This window comes from Mesoplodon mirus (genome assembly GCF_964341445.2).
Source record: "Mesoplodon mirus genome assembly, chromosome: 3".
NCBI lineage: Eukaryota > Metazoa > Chordata > Mammalia > Artiodactyla > Ziphiidae > Mesoplodon > Mesoplodon mirus.
In genome coordinates this window covers 141,607,064-141,620,364 of record NC_138978.1, presented here as the reverse complement: position 1 = coordinate 141,620,364, position 13,301 = coordinate 141,607,064, and the positions used below count along the sequence as shown (strand labels likewise).

The 13,301-nt window shown below is 50.7% G+C and overlaps 1 pseudogene across 1 annotated transcript; it reads right to left on the bottom strand.

Moving 5' to 3' along the window:
* Positions 1-2,927: 2,927 nt before the first annotated feature.
* Positions 2,928-12,450, bottom strand: LOC309799278 (dipeptidase 2-like; annotated as a pseudogene). Its single transcript has 6 exons — positions 12,339-12,450; positions 11,974-12,115; positions 11,603-11,672; positions 11,306-11,482; positions 10,842-10,926; positions 2,928-3,211 (listed from the first exon to the last, which is right to left on the bottom strand). The product of its transcript is annotated as a dipeptidase 2-like (transcript).
* Positions 12,451-13,301: the final 851 nt, after the last annotated feature.

The following is a 13,301-nucleotide window of genomic DNA, read 5'->3' as shown; positions in this document are numbered from 1 at the left end:
AGGTACGCAAGATGGAGAGGCTCCTGTCCAGTGAGTGGCCGCCCTCCACACCAATGAGGCTAGCCAACTTCCGGGTATTGTTGAGAGCTGGGGGCAGGTAGGTCAGATGATCATTTTCAGAGGCAGGGGTAGCTAACTGAAGTCCCTAACACCTACCACGACCAGTCTCTTTACCATTTTGTTTTGTTTTTTTGCCTGTGCCGCGCAGCATGAGGGCTCTTAGTTCCCCCACTGGGGATCCAACCCGAGGTCCCTGCAGTGGAAGCGTGGAGTCTTCACCTCTGGACTACCAAGGAAGTCCCCCGTCTACCTTTAACTGAGGTCACAAGCTCCAGCTCAGAATAGGAGGCACACATGGGGCAGATGAGGTGAACTTGCTCCAGGGTGAGGCGCACAGCATCGCGTTCGTGGGTCCGGCATGGGACGCAGGCTCACCAGAACTGAGGGAAGGCAAGGGCTTAGTTTGGGCTTTGGAGCTCCTTGGGCTTCTCATAGCCTCCTCAGCTGGCACAACACTCAGTGTGCCCAGAAGTCCCATGTAATGCGTTGCTTTTTCTGTGGTACTTGGATGCCCGTCAGGTTGGCTCACTGTGACCCCTGTTCCCCCAGCATCCATGGCATGGCACTTTCTAGGTCACTATGGTAACTTAGTTCCAATGTGACTAACCTGTGGTCTCTGAGGCCCCCAAACTGCCCCACATTCCCCAGCAGCCATGGTGGCACCTTGTGTGTCCCTTTGGTATCTGGGCACCCACGAGATCATTTTTCAGCCTGTCCACGCTGGTCTGGCCATGGCTGAAATTGCGCAGATTAACATCCTGTAGCCCGTGGTGGTAAAACTGCCTCAGGACCAGGGGCATGTCGTTGTGGCTGGAGGGAGGTCAAGGCAAATAGGTGGGCTCCTTAGGTCTTGGGATGAGGCAGGACACATTGCCTGGCCTGGGCCAGCCTGTGGGTCCCCCACCTCCCACTGTCACACAGACTATACTAGGAGCAGCTGAGGCCTGGGCTGAGGGGTTCCCACCAGGGAGGGGATGACAGAGAAGGGGAAGGGCATCCATAGATGATGGAGAGGACATCCAGGGGTGGTGGGAGGGAGCCTCCCCACTAGCTCTGCATGCTCCGGACCTCCTGCCCTGCCCGGGGCCAGGCTAGGCCCCCAGCGGCCCCCAGCAGCCGGCACACACTGCAGCCACCTGTCCACAAGCGGGAAGTCCCGCATCAGGGCCCGCGTGCGCTCCCGCGGACTTGGGGTTCTGGAGGTGCCCGGCGTGGTCTTCACGGGTAACCGGCCGCAGCAGCAGACCCAGCAGGAGCAGCAGACACAACAGAGGCCGCTGGCTGAGTGCGCGGGGACCATCGAGGCGGGCAGAGTCGGGTCTGCGAGGGGCGGGCAGTGGGGTTCTGCCTGTCGACACAGGGCACCCAGCGTCGCGGCCTCGCGAGGGGGGCGGTTTGAGGGAGGGGATACAGAGTCTCAGGACCCTCGCAGAGAGCCGCGATCCGGGAAGCCCAGCAGCCACAGGGCAGCAGTGCCCTCCCGCCCCCTGCTCACAGGCAGCTCCTGCGGGCTAAGCTGGCCTCTGCGGAGAGCCCACTCGCCTCCCATCGTGGGTTCCCTCCACCCCTGCCCCTCTTCCCACTCCCACTGCTCCGAGGGGGCGCCCTAGGTTGCTCTCCCCGGCCTGTAACCTTCCTGTCCAAGCTGGGGTGCTTCTCTCAGAGGGCCACCTTCAGCCCGAGGCCTCCCGGGAGCACACCTCATCCCCATCTGCCTGCAGCCGGCCCCGCCCACCCTGAGGGCTGCGTGCCAGTGCCTCTGTGGCCACAAGTGCTCTGGGCTCCCGGTTTCCCGGGACTGGGCCATGAGGGCTTGTGTGGGGGAAGAGATAGTTTCTGGAAATGGGGGGGTGGGGGGTAACCATGTGAGCTCTGGATTCAGGAAGGGGTCCTCTGCCCCCGACCTTCTCTCTCCACCTACTTGACTCCCCAACCTGCATGACCATTCTCTGGGGACTTCAACTAGCGCCTGGGAACTATCAGGAACCTCCCCCACTTCTGTCAGCCAGCCTCAGGAAAGAGCGCCCTCAGGAGTCGCTACACCTCCCCAGGGCCTGAATAGAGGGACTTTGGGGATGTGAACTGAACGACCTTCTGGGGAGAGTCAGCGACCCTTTTACTCAACAGAGCAGGAAGCCAGTCAGCAGGCTATTTGAGTGGAAGGAAATGAAGTGATTTCCATGGCAGCAGAGTCCCCACCGCAGCAATCTTCCTCCCAGAGCTGCTGGCTGACCTTCTGGCCAGGATCCCTCCTACCTCAGCGTGGAAGGCCCGGCCTCGTGGAGAAGTATAGGTTCTGAGGAAAGACCTGGCACCTGGGTTCTGCTGCTACACTTGCCTTATCTCGTGGCCCTTGTGGCTCTAGCTTTCCCAGAAACCTCAAGGGCTTAAGTGCCTGTGCTTACTCAGAGGCTGCACGCCATTCCCCATTGCCAGCCTCAGGCCCTCCCCCTAGCTGCCTCCTCTAGAGACCCCCTCTCCTCAACACACACACACACACACACACACACACACACACTCTCTCTCTCTCTCTCTCTGGGGATGTGCCTTCTCACAGAAGCTCAACCACAGAGATGCTTTAGGGACTGTGCCCAAACTCCTTCATCCCCAGCCTCTCAAGTTTTTGCTGTGATCCCTGGCACCCCCTGGAGCTGTTCCACCTTTGGAACCTTTCCCAGGTGGCAGGAGTGCCTAGCACAGGGCTAGTGACCTAAGTCTGAGCACTGGCGACCCTAGAAATGTGTTACACACAAACATTTTATTGAGCAGTAAGGGACCCCACTGGGGACAGAAAGGGCTGGCAGTAAAGGAGCATGTGAACCTCGGGGCAGGGTGCATGCTGCTTGACTCTCCATCCTGTTCTTGCTTCAGGGAGCAGGTCCACCATGCTCCAATCGCCGGTTTTTGGGTCTGGAGCAGCCCAGCTCTTCGTCCGAACTTTCTGAAGAGTGCTTTCGTTTGGGCGCACGTCTGGGGACTGGCTTCACTGCTTCCACCTTTGCTGGTGGGGCCAAAGGAACATCCCCGTAGGCCCGGTAGCCACCAACCAGGCAGTATGTCTCCCCATGCCAGCCCAACTGCGTTTCTCCACACCCTCGGTAGAGGACATGGTAATGCCCGGGTGTGGGAGGACAAACGGGAGCCACTGCTGCTGCAAAGAAAATCAGAACTGATCAGTCACTTGTGCTGTGCACAGTCTCCTGCCACAATTTCCCCCTCTCATGTCTCTCCCAGTTTCTGGCTGAAGACCTTTAATCTACTTGACATCCAAAACACAGCCTTGGCCCATCACCTCTATGAGTCCCTAGAGAAGGGACACTGGCTGCAAAAGCAATCCCTAGCGCCTACGGCTGCAGCAGATGAGGAAGTCTCTTCACCGTTTCCAGGGAAAACAGTAGAACCCGAAAGAAATTGCACTCATGATCCTCTCCATCTCTCCCTTCCACAACAGAGAAAACATTTCTTGCAGTCTGTCACTTCTGAGGCTTTAATGGAAATGTCTTTCAAGTTTTGGAAAGAAATAATCTAATACAAATTTGTTAAGAACCCCTCTCACCTTGGCAACCCCTCTTGGGCCCCAGTTATACCGCCTGTTTCAACCACACTGAACTCTAGCCCTCTGGTACTTTTATCTAGATTAGAACAAGGCTGAATACTGAGGCAGAGTGATCAGGAGACTCAGAACCGGGGTCTGGGTACCAAGTCTAGGCTCACATCAACGCAGCCTCCTGGGACACCATCTCCTCAGCCCTCCCGTCTCATTAGCACTTCATCACCCCCCCCTTCATTCTTCCGGTCTTCCCATCAATATGGCACCACCCTGTCCCCGAGTACTCAGCAACTCAGTATGGGATGTGTCTGAGAGGACCGATAGAGATGTCTGCATGACAGCACAGAGGTGCCTGGGTTTGAAGGTGTGCTTCTAATTGTGGCCCTGTTCCTCAAACTGCTCCATTTACCGTTTGCCAACAAAAATGCACTTGTCTTTTGCTAAGAGGCCATTCAGGAAAGGGTCTGAATGGAAGCATCCTGTAGCCCAAAGGGGAAGGCTACATTATAAAGCTTAGAACCGTCCTGCACACTTGTCCAGGGATGACCTTTCACTTGTCCTCAGCAGTGAGCCCTGTGGGTCCCTGAAGGTGTCCCAGGTCACTGGTATTACTTACATGTGGGAGTGTGCTCAGTTGTACATAGTTGGCAGGCCCCACAAAAACATGTGCCAGCCAGGTGAGGTGGATTGTATCCCATACCTCCTGTGGAGGTGGCCGGTCTGGGTGTACCTGCTGCACTGCCCAGCCAGGGAACAGAGCACAGGGTTGAGTATATATAGCCTATGAAGTCAGACATTGTCTCTGATAGTCAGAGAAACTTCCCTACCAGTCCTCCACCAGATACGAATCTGTTTGGTTGTCAGTTACCATGGAATCTGTTACCGTGGAATCTGTGAGAAGGCCTGTGAGGGCATCACTACCCAGTGAGGTCATATATGGAACCTGTGACTTGAGGGGCAGGCTTCAGGAGGAGGGGCAGTTTTTTGGAGGAGAACAGGGTAGAGGCAGAGGTACTCTGCCTGGCCCCTCACAGCTGGGCCTCCCCACCAATGCCGTAGTCTAGTAGACACCCCAGGTGGGGCGTGCTGGTGGTCTGGCACAGCCCCAGGGGCCACAGGAGGGCAAGAGAGACCCACATTCTGTGATTGGCTTGAGAGGCAAGATTAAGGTAAGAGACAGCTAGGTTGTATGGCACTTAGCCTAAGAGGCAGAGATTTGTGTGGACAGGGGAATCAGGGAAGGCTCCTTTGCAGTGGGCCTGAAGGACAAGTGAGATTTGGACCCATGGGGAAGAGAGGGAAGACATTCCAGTTTGGAAGAATAAAAGCAAAGACACACTCTTCTCGACCTTGTCCTGCCCCCAATATAAATTCATCGCACCCTGAAATTTTTACAACTGAGGACTTAAAGAAACCAAGAGGTTAAGGGGCCTTCGCAGTGGTACACAGGTAGTGGAGAGGTGTTCTGCTCAATGGTTAGGTTCATGTCGGGGCTCCGGGTTTACAGCTGATAGGAATATGAGGACAAGCTCCTGCCATTTCAAACATTTCCAAGTGATACTGAGAGAGATGTTAAAGGTGCAAAATGCGGGTGCTGAATGACCTCACAAAGTGGGAATGGTGGGCCCATTTGAACATGAAATTGAAAACAAATTCATGACAAAAGGACATAATACAAAATGACAACATAATCACTCCAGGCCCCTCTCCCCTAGAAGTAAAAGTCATTAGAATCCTCTGTCTCTCCACCATGAAAGGATGAGATAAAGACTCAGCAGCAGCCCCCGTGAGAAACATGGTCAACAGTGTGAAGAGGTGTTACTCAGACGATTTGGTCCGCCTCAGAGAAGGAAAGAGACAACTCTGCCCTTAGCCTGATCAGGCCCACAGGAAGCAAGCACATTTGGGGCAGCCTCTGATAGTGTGGCAATGAGAGAGAACCTTCTTTAGGAGGGGGACTCCCTGTTGCCCGACCCCCACCCTGAAAAAGCAAAGATGGGACATTCGTTTAATGGGGCTGTTGCAGAGGCGTTGTTCCCAGGAGGTAGAGACTGCTTCGACTACCATTTTAGAGGTTGGGCCACCGTGGTTGAGAAGCACAGCACCTTCTCTTCCTAAACTGCTTGAATCAGCGGGTACACGTTAGGACAGACGAAGTCAGGCCTCATTGGAGCGGACTGCCTTTGGGAGTGGTAGAATGTAAACTGTGAAAGGGAATGCTCTGGAGGAGGTTTGTCATGGCAGGTGGGCCAGCATGAGACCATTCAGATTCTCCACGGCTCCAGAGATTACTTGACTGGGAGCATCCCTGTGATGTGGCGGGGGGACTCCTACCTTAACAGGACCTGGCTGGGCATCTGGGGAAGGCGGAATAAACGGTTTATTAACTTACGAGAGCGAGAGACTCACAAAAGCACCGAGAAAGACTTGTACCTGGATTCTTGAGCCAACCCTAAGAAAACTTATCTAGATCTGGAGTAGGGCTCGGGAGGCTGCACTTTTAAGCTTCCTGGGCAGTCCCACCACAGTGGTCCATGGATAGAGTGACCAAATTATTGTGAGTTCTTGGTTGCTTTGGGGAGTCAAAGTGGGCAATATTAAAAACTGCAGCAGGCATACGTATAAACAGGGAATATTCAAGGCAAACAGAGGTGTATAGTTATTCTGTGCATGAATCAGGTTTGGGAAAAGCTAGCCTGGTGGTTAAAGAACACAACCCTTATGACAGACAGACCAGATTCTGTCCTACTTACTTGTGTGATTTTTGACCAAGTTCTTTTATCCTTCTGACTGTTTCTTCATATGGAAAAGAGCGATGGCTGTACATTTAGCACAATATTCTCTTTTGGCAAAAGTTGCTCTGGGTCCATTTGTGTTCTCCGCAACTGAATCCTTTCCAGTGTGCAAGCATTTTTAAGTTGTTTGGTGAAGTATTACATTGGACTTTCAACTGTTCATTACTTTGGGCAAAGCTTATGTAGTGCTGCAGAGACTAGAACCCAGGCAGAGGTAGTGAGAGGATGTTATAAGCTTATTCTGCCGGTTGATACAAAAGTTTAACCTTTTCTCCTCTTCCTCCACCTGCCGCCAAGACATGAGAAAGAAGGCAGAGCCTGGAAATGCACACCAGGCAATACTTCTGTGTCAGTTTGCCTTTTATTCCTCTGCCAGTACTTCCCAGAGAGATTTCACCAAAAGTGCCTAAGCTTGCCATGGCCATTGTTGTGAAGGAAGTTTCTCTCTATTGCTAGTCACATCCCCTTTTCCTTCTCCTGGGGACTTAATGGATGTTTGGGGGCAGGAACTAAAATTTAAACTAAAAGGTAAAAAACAAAAAAACAAAAAACAAAACAAAAGAAAAAACAAGTGTTCTTTTTGTAACATCTTTATTGGAGTATAATGGCTTTACAATGGTGTGTTAGTTTCTGCTTTATACCAAAGTGAATCAGTTATACATAAGTTCCTATATCTTTCCCTCTTGCATCTCCCTCACTCCCACCCTCCCTATCCCACCCCTCTAGGTGGTCACAAAGCACCGAGCTGATCTCTCTGTGCTATGCGGCTGCTTCCCACTAGCTATCCATTTTACGTTTGGTAGTGTATATATGTCCATGCCACTCTCTCACTTTGTCATGGCTTACCCTTCGCCCTCCCCATATCCCCAAGTCCATTCTCTAGTAGGTCTGTGTCTTTATTCCTGTCTTACCCCTAGGTTCTTCATGACATTTTTTTTCTTAAATTCCATATATATATATGTGTTAGCATACGGTATTTGTCTTTGTCTTTCTGACTTCCTTCACTCTGTATGACAGACTCTAGGTCCATCCGCCTCATTACAAATAGCTCAATTTCGTTTCTTTTTATGGCTGAGTAATATTCCACTGAATATGTGTGTCACATCTTCTTTATCCATTCATCTGACGATGGACACTGAGGTTGTTTCCATCTCCTGGCTATTGTAAATAGAGCTGCAATGAACATTTTGGTACATGACTCCTTTTGAATTCTGGTTTTCTCAGGGTATAGGCCCAGTAGTGGGATTGCTGGGTCATATGGTAGTTCTATTTGTAGTTTTTTTAAGGAACCTCCATACTGCTCTCCCTAGTGGCTGTACCAATTTCCACTCCCACCAACAGTGTAGGAGCGTTCCGTTTTCTCCTCATCCTCTCCAGCATTTATTGTTTGTAGATTTTTTGATGATGGCCATTCTGACCGGTGTGAGGTGATACCTCCTTGTAGTGTTGATTTGCATTTCTCTCATAATTCGTGATGTTGAGCATCTTTTCACGTGTTTGTTGGCCATCTTTGGAGAAATGTCTGTTTAGGTCTTCCGTCCATTGTTTCATTGGGTTGTTTTTTTTGATATTGATCTGCATGAGTTGCTTATATAGTTTACAAATTTATTTATGTTTATATTTTTTGGAGATGAATCCCTTGTCAGTTGCTTCGTTTGCAACTATTTTCTCCCATTCTGAGGGTTGTCAGAGTCCAGAGTCTTGAGTGTTCCCCCAGTATCCAACTTGGACAAGTGTACAAATAGTGGTGGTCTAAATGATGTAGAGAGATGAATAGTGGAAGTAAGTATTGAAGGTAAAATTAATCGTTCAGTAACATCACATAATTAATTTTAAGTGTCCATGTTATACTTGGGCAGAGTTGTTCAGTTGGCAATTAGTTAAGTTTGTAAGAGACTCAGGAGAGAGAGATGTAAGTTTTAGGTCAAGATCTGTGATATATATGGTGGCTGGAATCACAAGAGTAGATGAGACCATCTATCAAGGGCAGAAGAGAGCTTCTGAGAAATACACATCTCTTGGCAGAGGGCAGAGTGAGAGTGCCCAGTGAAAGAGATAAGGATGTCCAGAGGCAGGAGGAAGAAGTAGCAGGTTAAGATGCTACTGTTGTGAAGGTGAAAGATTTTTCTGAGATGCCAAGTTTGATCAACAAAATCAACTATTGCTGAAAGGTGACAGAATGACCAAACAATATTCACTCAGTTTAATCACAAACTAAATGTTGGTGAATGCAATTCCAGTGCAGATAAGTAAGAAGAAAAGAGCAAAATTGTGTGAGTCACGAGGTACATAAAGATAAGAAAATACAGACAATGAGAATAAATACAAGTTTTGATAAACTGCACTGTGAAATTAGGAAGAGAGAAAAGGTAACTAGAGAATTACTTGGCATCAAGCAAGAGTAATTTTTAATGGGAGGGAGGCAGCTTTTTAATGGGAGGGGGCCAAAATACAATCGCTAAAGAGGAAAACCTTAACAATACCAATGAGGTGGGAAAATGAATGGAAGATACTGAGGAAGTGAGACTAGGTATTTATACACTATGTCGAAAAGCTCTTCTTGGACGTAAAGAGAAGAAGGTAGTTTGGGGTGTTTTTGCTTTATAGTCTGTGTTTTCTCTGTGAAATAAAAGTTTGATGGGAGGTGATGTCACCTCGAGATAGCACTCATCAAATATCCTATGTGCTTATCTACATTTTTCATCCTCCTTTGTAGTTCAACTGTTTTCCTTTGATTCGTTGTGGCCAGTGGCAAAGAAGCAGAATCAAGTGTATCACTTCTGAGCTGAGGTCATTAGGAGCCAGTGTCCCTCTTGTCTGGTCCTCTGCTATTGTGACATGGGAGGTCAAATAGTCCAGATGAGGTGGCTGCAAGATGGATCAGGACCATGTGATCTGTAAGGGCTTTACTCAGTAGAGAAATAACGTACTCGTATTTTCCACTGAGATTCCTGTGTTCAATAGATCTGCCTGTGAGAGCTCAGAGAGCATAGCGAAGGCTGAAATGACAAAGAGGGAGAGATGTTGGTAACAGATGGAAGGCGCCTGGCAGATAATATATTAAATGGTAAACAAAGCTGCTGGAGTAAGAGAGAGAGTATATAAGAGATGAGAAGAAGGCCAACTGTATGTAGTATCTGACGCTAAGGAGTGAGGAGAGAAACAACTGAAAACTAAAAATAAAAAGAATGATCAGAAAGAAGCTAGGTGGTATGCCAACAGAAATCATAAGATTGCTATAAAACATAAAGGAAGGTAGTTTTAAAAGAAGCACCATCTAATGGAGTCAGTTGTTTCCCAAAGGCAAAATGCTATGGGAACTGAAAATAAAGCATCTGATTGGATGGCTAAACTTTTATGAACAAAAGTGGAACCGCTTCAGGAAAGTCATGGGAGAAGACGCTGTGTTACAGTGGGGAGAGTAATCAATATATTGTGAGGAAAGGTGCCTTCATTTGCAAGAAATGCCAATTAAGAAGTGAAGACAGCATTTAAAGGGAAGGGATAATGTAAGAAAATTAAAAAAAAAATTTAAGGAAACTTGAATAACTCGTAGACAAAGAGGGAGGTATTAGTGAAAGACTGAAAATCAGAGAAAGCTATCTTAAGTTGTTGTTATGGACTGAATTGTGTCCCCCGAAAAATTATATGTTGAAGCCCCTCCTAAGTTGACTGTAGAAGATAGGAGATAGGTCCTTTAGGGAGGTAACTGAAGTTAACTGAAGTCATAAGGGTGAGGTAATAATCTGACAGGGACTGATGGTGTCCTTATAAGAAGGGGAATAGATTCCAGAGATCTCTCTCCCTCTGCTCGTAGAGGAAAGGCCGTGTGAGGACACTGCAAGAAGACAGCCGTCAGCAAGCCAGGAAGATTGTTCTCACCAGAAACCAATTCTTATGGTATTCAGTACCTTAATCTTGGACTTCCACCCTCCAGAACTGTGAGAAAATAAATTTCTGCTGTGGAAGTCGTTCAGTCTATAGTATTTCACTATAACAGCCCAACCAGACTAATACAGACCTTTATGTACACTGCAATATACAGAAGCTAAACAGTGATTGTGAGCCTGAGATTACATCTTGAACAGAAGTGTAATGACCCTTGTGGTACTCACAACTTCACGAATTTTGTCAGAAAGATGTGAAAAAAAGTCAGTCAACCAACGGTTCTGATAGTGGATATTTTCTTTATGTGTTTGACATAAAGCAGTGTCTGACAGCCTCCCTGATACCCATCCGTATCGCAGTTTTGATTCTGTGGCTCCAGTTCCACATGGCACCAAGGTGCTGTGTACTGTCCATTCTTGGGTTTTTGGGTGCTGTACCTATTGCCAATAGGTGGGTCAAACCACTGGGGCTCTTCTGAAGTCCTCCCTAAATTTGGACCAGCTTCAGCTCCAAATCCGAGTTTTCAGAGAGCCCAGGGTGAGGCTCGCCTGCCACAGTAGACACGTTGGCTAACGGGTTGCACTGCAGCACCCACTCGGACAAGGGCACCATCACGATGCCACCGTTCTTCCTCTGCAGGGGCGGACCCGTGGACAGTCAGCTTGGCCCCCAGCACAGCCAGCTGCCTGTTCACTCTCTCGGCCCCTGTGAGGAAGGTGTTCAGCCCTGGCTTTGAGGTCAGAGTCATCTCCTCTCTGGGTTTGTGTGAATGGAGGAGCCGCAGCCCTGGTCTGGGTGGTGTGTTGGCCCTGGGTTTCCGGGTTTGGAGGAGTATCTTACCACCTAGACCCCCACCTAGGGCTGAAGAGTTCAGGGGCTGTGGACCGTGGGTTTTGGGGGCAGAAGATATTTAACCTGGCGTTTGAGGAAATGGAGGGAGAAGAGGCTCAGGTTCAAGGGCTCCTGGTTTGAATCTCTTGCTTTAGGTTTGAGGGCCAGGGCAGTCTCTCACCAGAAGCTGCAGGATATCATCAGGAACATTGCGAGTGTTCTTGCACATACCCCGGGCAGCTGAGTGGGAGAAGATGACAGGTGCCTGTGACACTTGGAGGGCTCGCCGTGCCGCAGCATCCGAGACATGGGCCAAGTCCACCATCATGCCCAGGCGGTTCATTTCTGCCACCACCTTCTGCAGGGACAGGATGGGGAGAGGGCATGAGGGCTGCATTTATCTTGTGTGTATTTATCTGTAGGGAACAGGCAGGGCTGTACATTCATGTGGGGCAGGGTATGGAAGCCGGGTCCTTACCTCGCCAAAGCTGGTGAGCCGACTGACATTGCTGTAGAAGGGGTGGATACCCTTTGCTGAGCTCTGTGCTCTGCAGGATGGCCAGGAGGCAGTCTGACTGGTGGCCATGACTTGGCTACAAGAGCGTAGAAAGAGGTTGTGTCGAACCGTCTACACCTGCAACTCCCTGATGCAAGAGGAGGGACCCAAACTGGGCTGTGCCTGGCAGTAGGAGGGCCCTTCTGGGGATTCAGTCTTGTTCTGCAAACCTCCATTCCCCTCCCAACCCCAGGTTCAGGGCTGGATCCCAGGGATAAACTTGCTTTGGGCCCCAGTGTGATCTTGGGCAGATCCCTGCCTCACTGGGCCCTTACCATCTGCACTGTGCTCACCAGGGCGTGTTGCAGGTGTGGGTGAGTGTCACGTAGCGCACACCCAGCGCATAGAAGGTACGCAAGATGGAGAGGCTCCTGTCCAGTGAGTGGCCGCCCTCCACACCAATGAGGCTAGCCAACTTCCGGGTATTGTTGAGAGCTGGGGGCAGGTAGGTCAGATGATCATTTTCAGAGGCAGGGGTAGCTAACTGAAGTCCCTAACACCTACCACGACCAGTCTCTTTACCATTTTGTTTTGTTTTTTTGGCCGTGCCACGCAGCATGAGGGCTCTTAGTTCCCCCACCGGGGATCCAACCCGAGGCCCCTGCAGTGGAAGCGTGGAGTCTTCACCTCTGGACTACCAGGGAAGTCCCCCGGCTACCTTTAACTGAGGTCACAAGCTCCAGCTCAGAATAGGAGGCACACATGGGGCAGATGAGGTGAACTTGCTCCAGGGTGAGGCGCACAGCATCGCGTTCGTGGGTCCGGCATGGGACGTAGGCTCACCAGAACTGAGGGAAGGCAAGGGCTTAGTTTGGGCTTTGGAGCTCCTTGGGCTTCTCATAGCCTCCTCAGCTGGCACAACACTCAGTGTGCCCAGAAGTCCCATGTAATGCGTTGCTTTTTCTGTGGTACTTGGATGCCCGTCAGGTTGGCTCACTGTGACCCCTGTTCCCCCAGCATCCATGGCATGGCACTTTCTAGGTCACTATGGTAACTTAGTTCCAATGTGACTAACCTGTGGTCTCTGAGGCCCCCAAACTGCCCCACATTCCCCAGCAGCCATGGTGGCACCTTGTGTGTCCCTGGGCACCCACGAGATCATTTTTCAGCCTGTCCACGCTGGTCTGGCCATGGCTGAAATTGCGCAGATTAACATCCTGTAGCCCGTGGTGGTAAAACAGCCTCAGGACCAGGGGCATGTCGTTGTGGCTGGAGGGAGGTCAAGGCAAATAGGTGGGCTCCTTAGGTCTTGGGATGAGGCAGGACACATTGCCTGGCCTGGGCCAGCCTGTGGGTCCCCCACCTCCCACTGTCACACAGACTATACTAGGAGCAGCTGAGGCCTGGGCTGAGGGGTTCCCACCAGGGAGGGGATGACAGAGAAGGGGAAGGGCATCCATAGATGATGGAGAGGACATCCAGGGGTGGTGGGAGGGAGCCTCCCCACTAGCTCTGCATGCTCCGGACCTCCTGCCCTGCCCGGGGCCAGGCTAGGCCCCCAGCGGCCCCCAGCAGCCGGCACACACTGCAGCCACCCGTCCACGAGCGGGAAGTCCCGCATCAGGGCCCGCGTGCGCTCCCGCGGACTTGGGGTTCTGGAGGTGCCCGGCGTGGTCTTCAC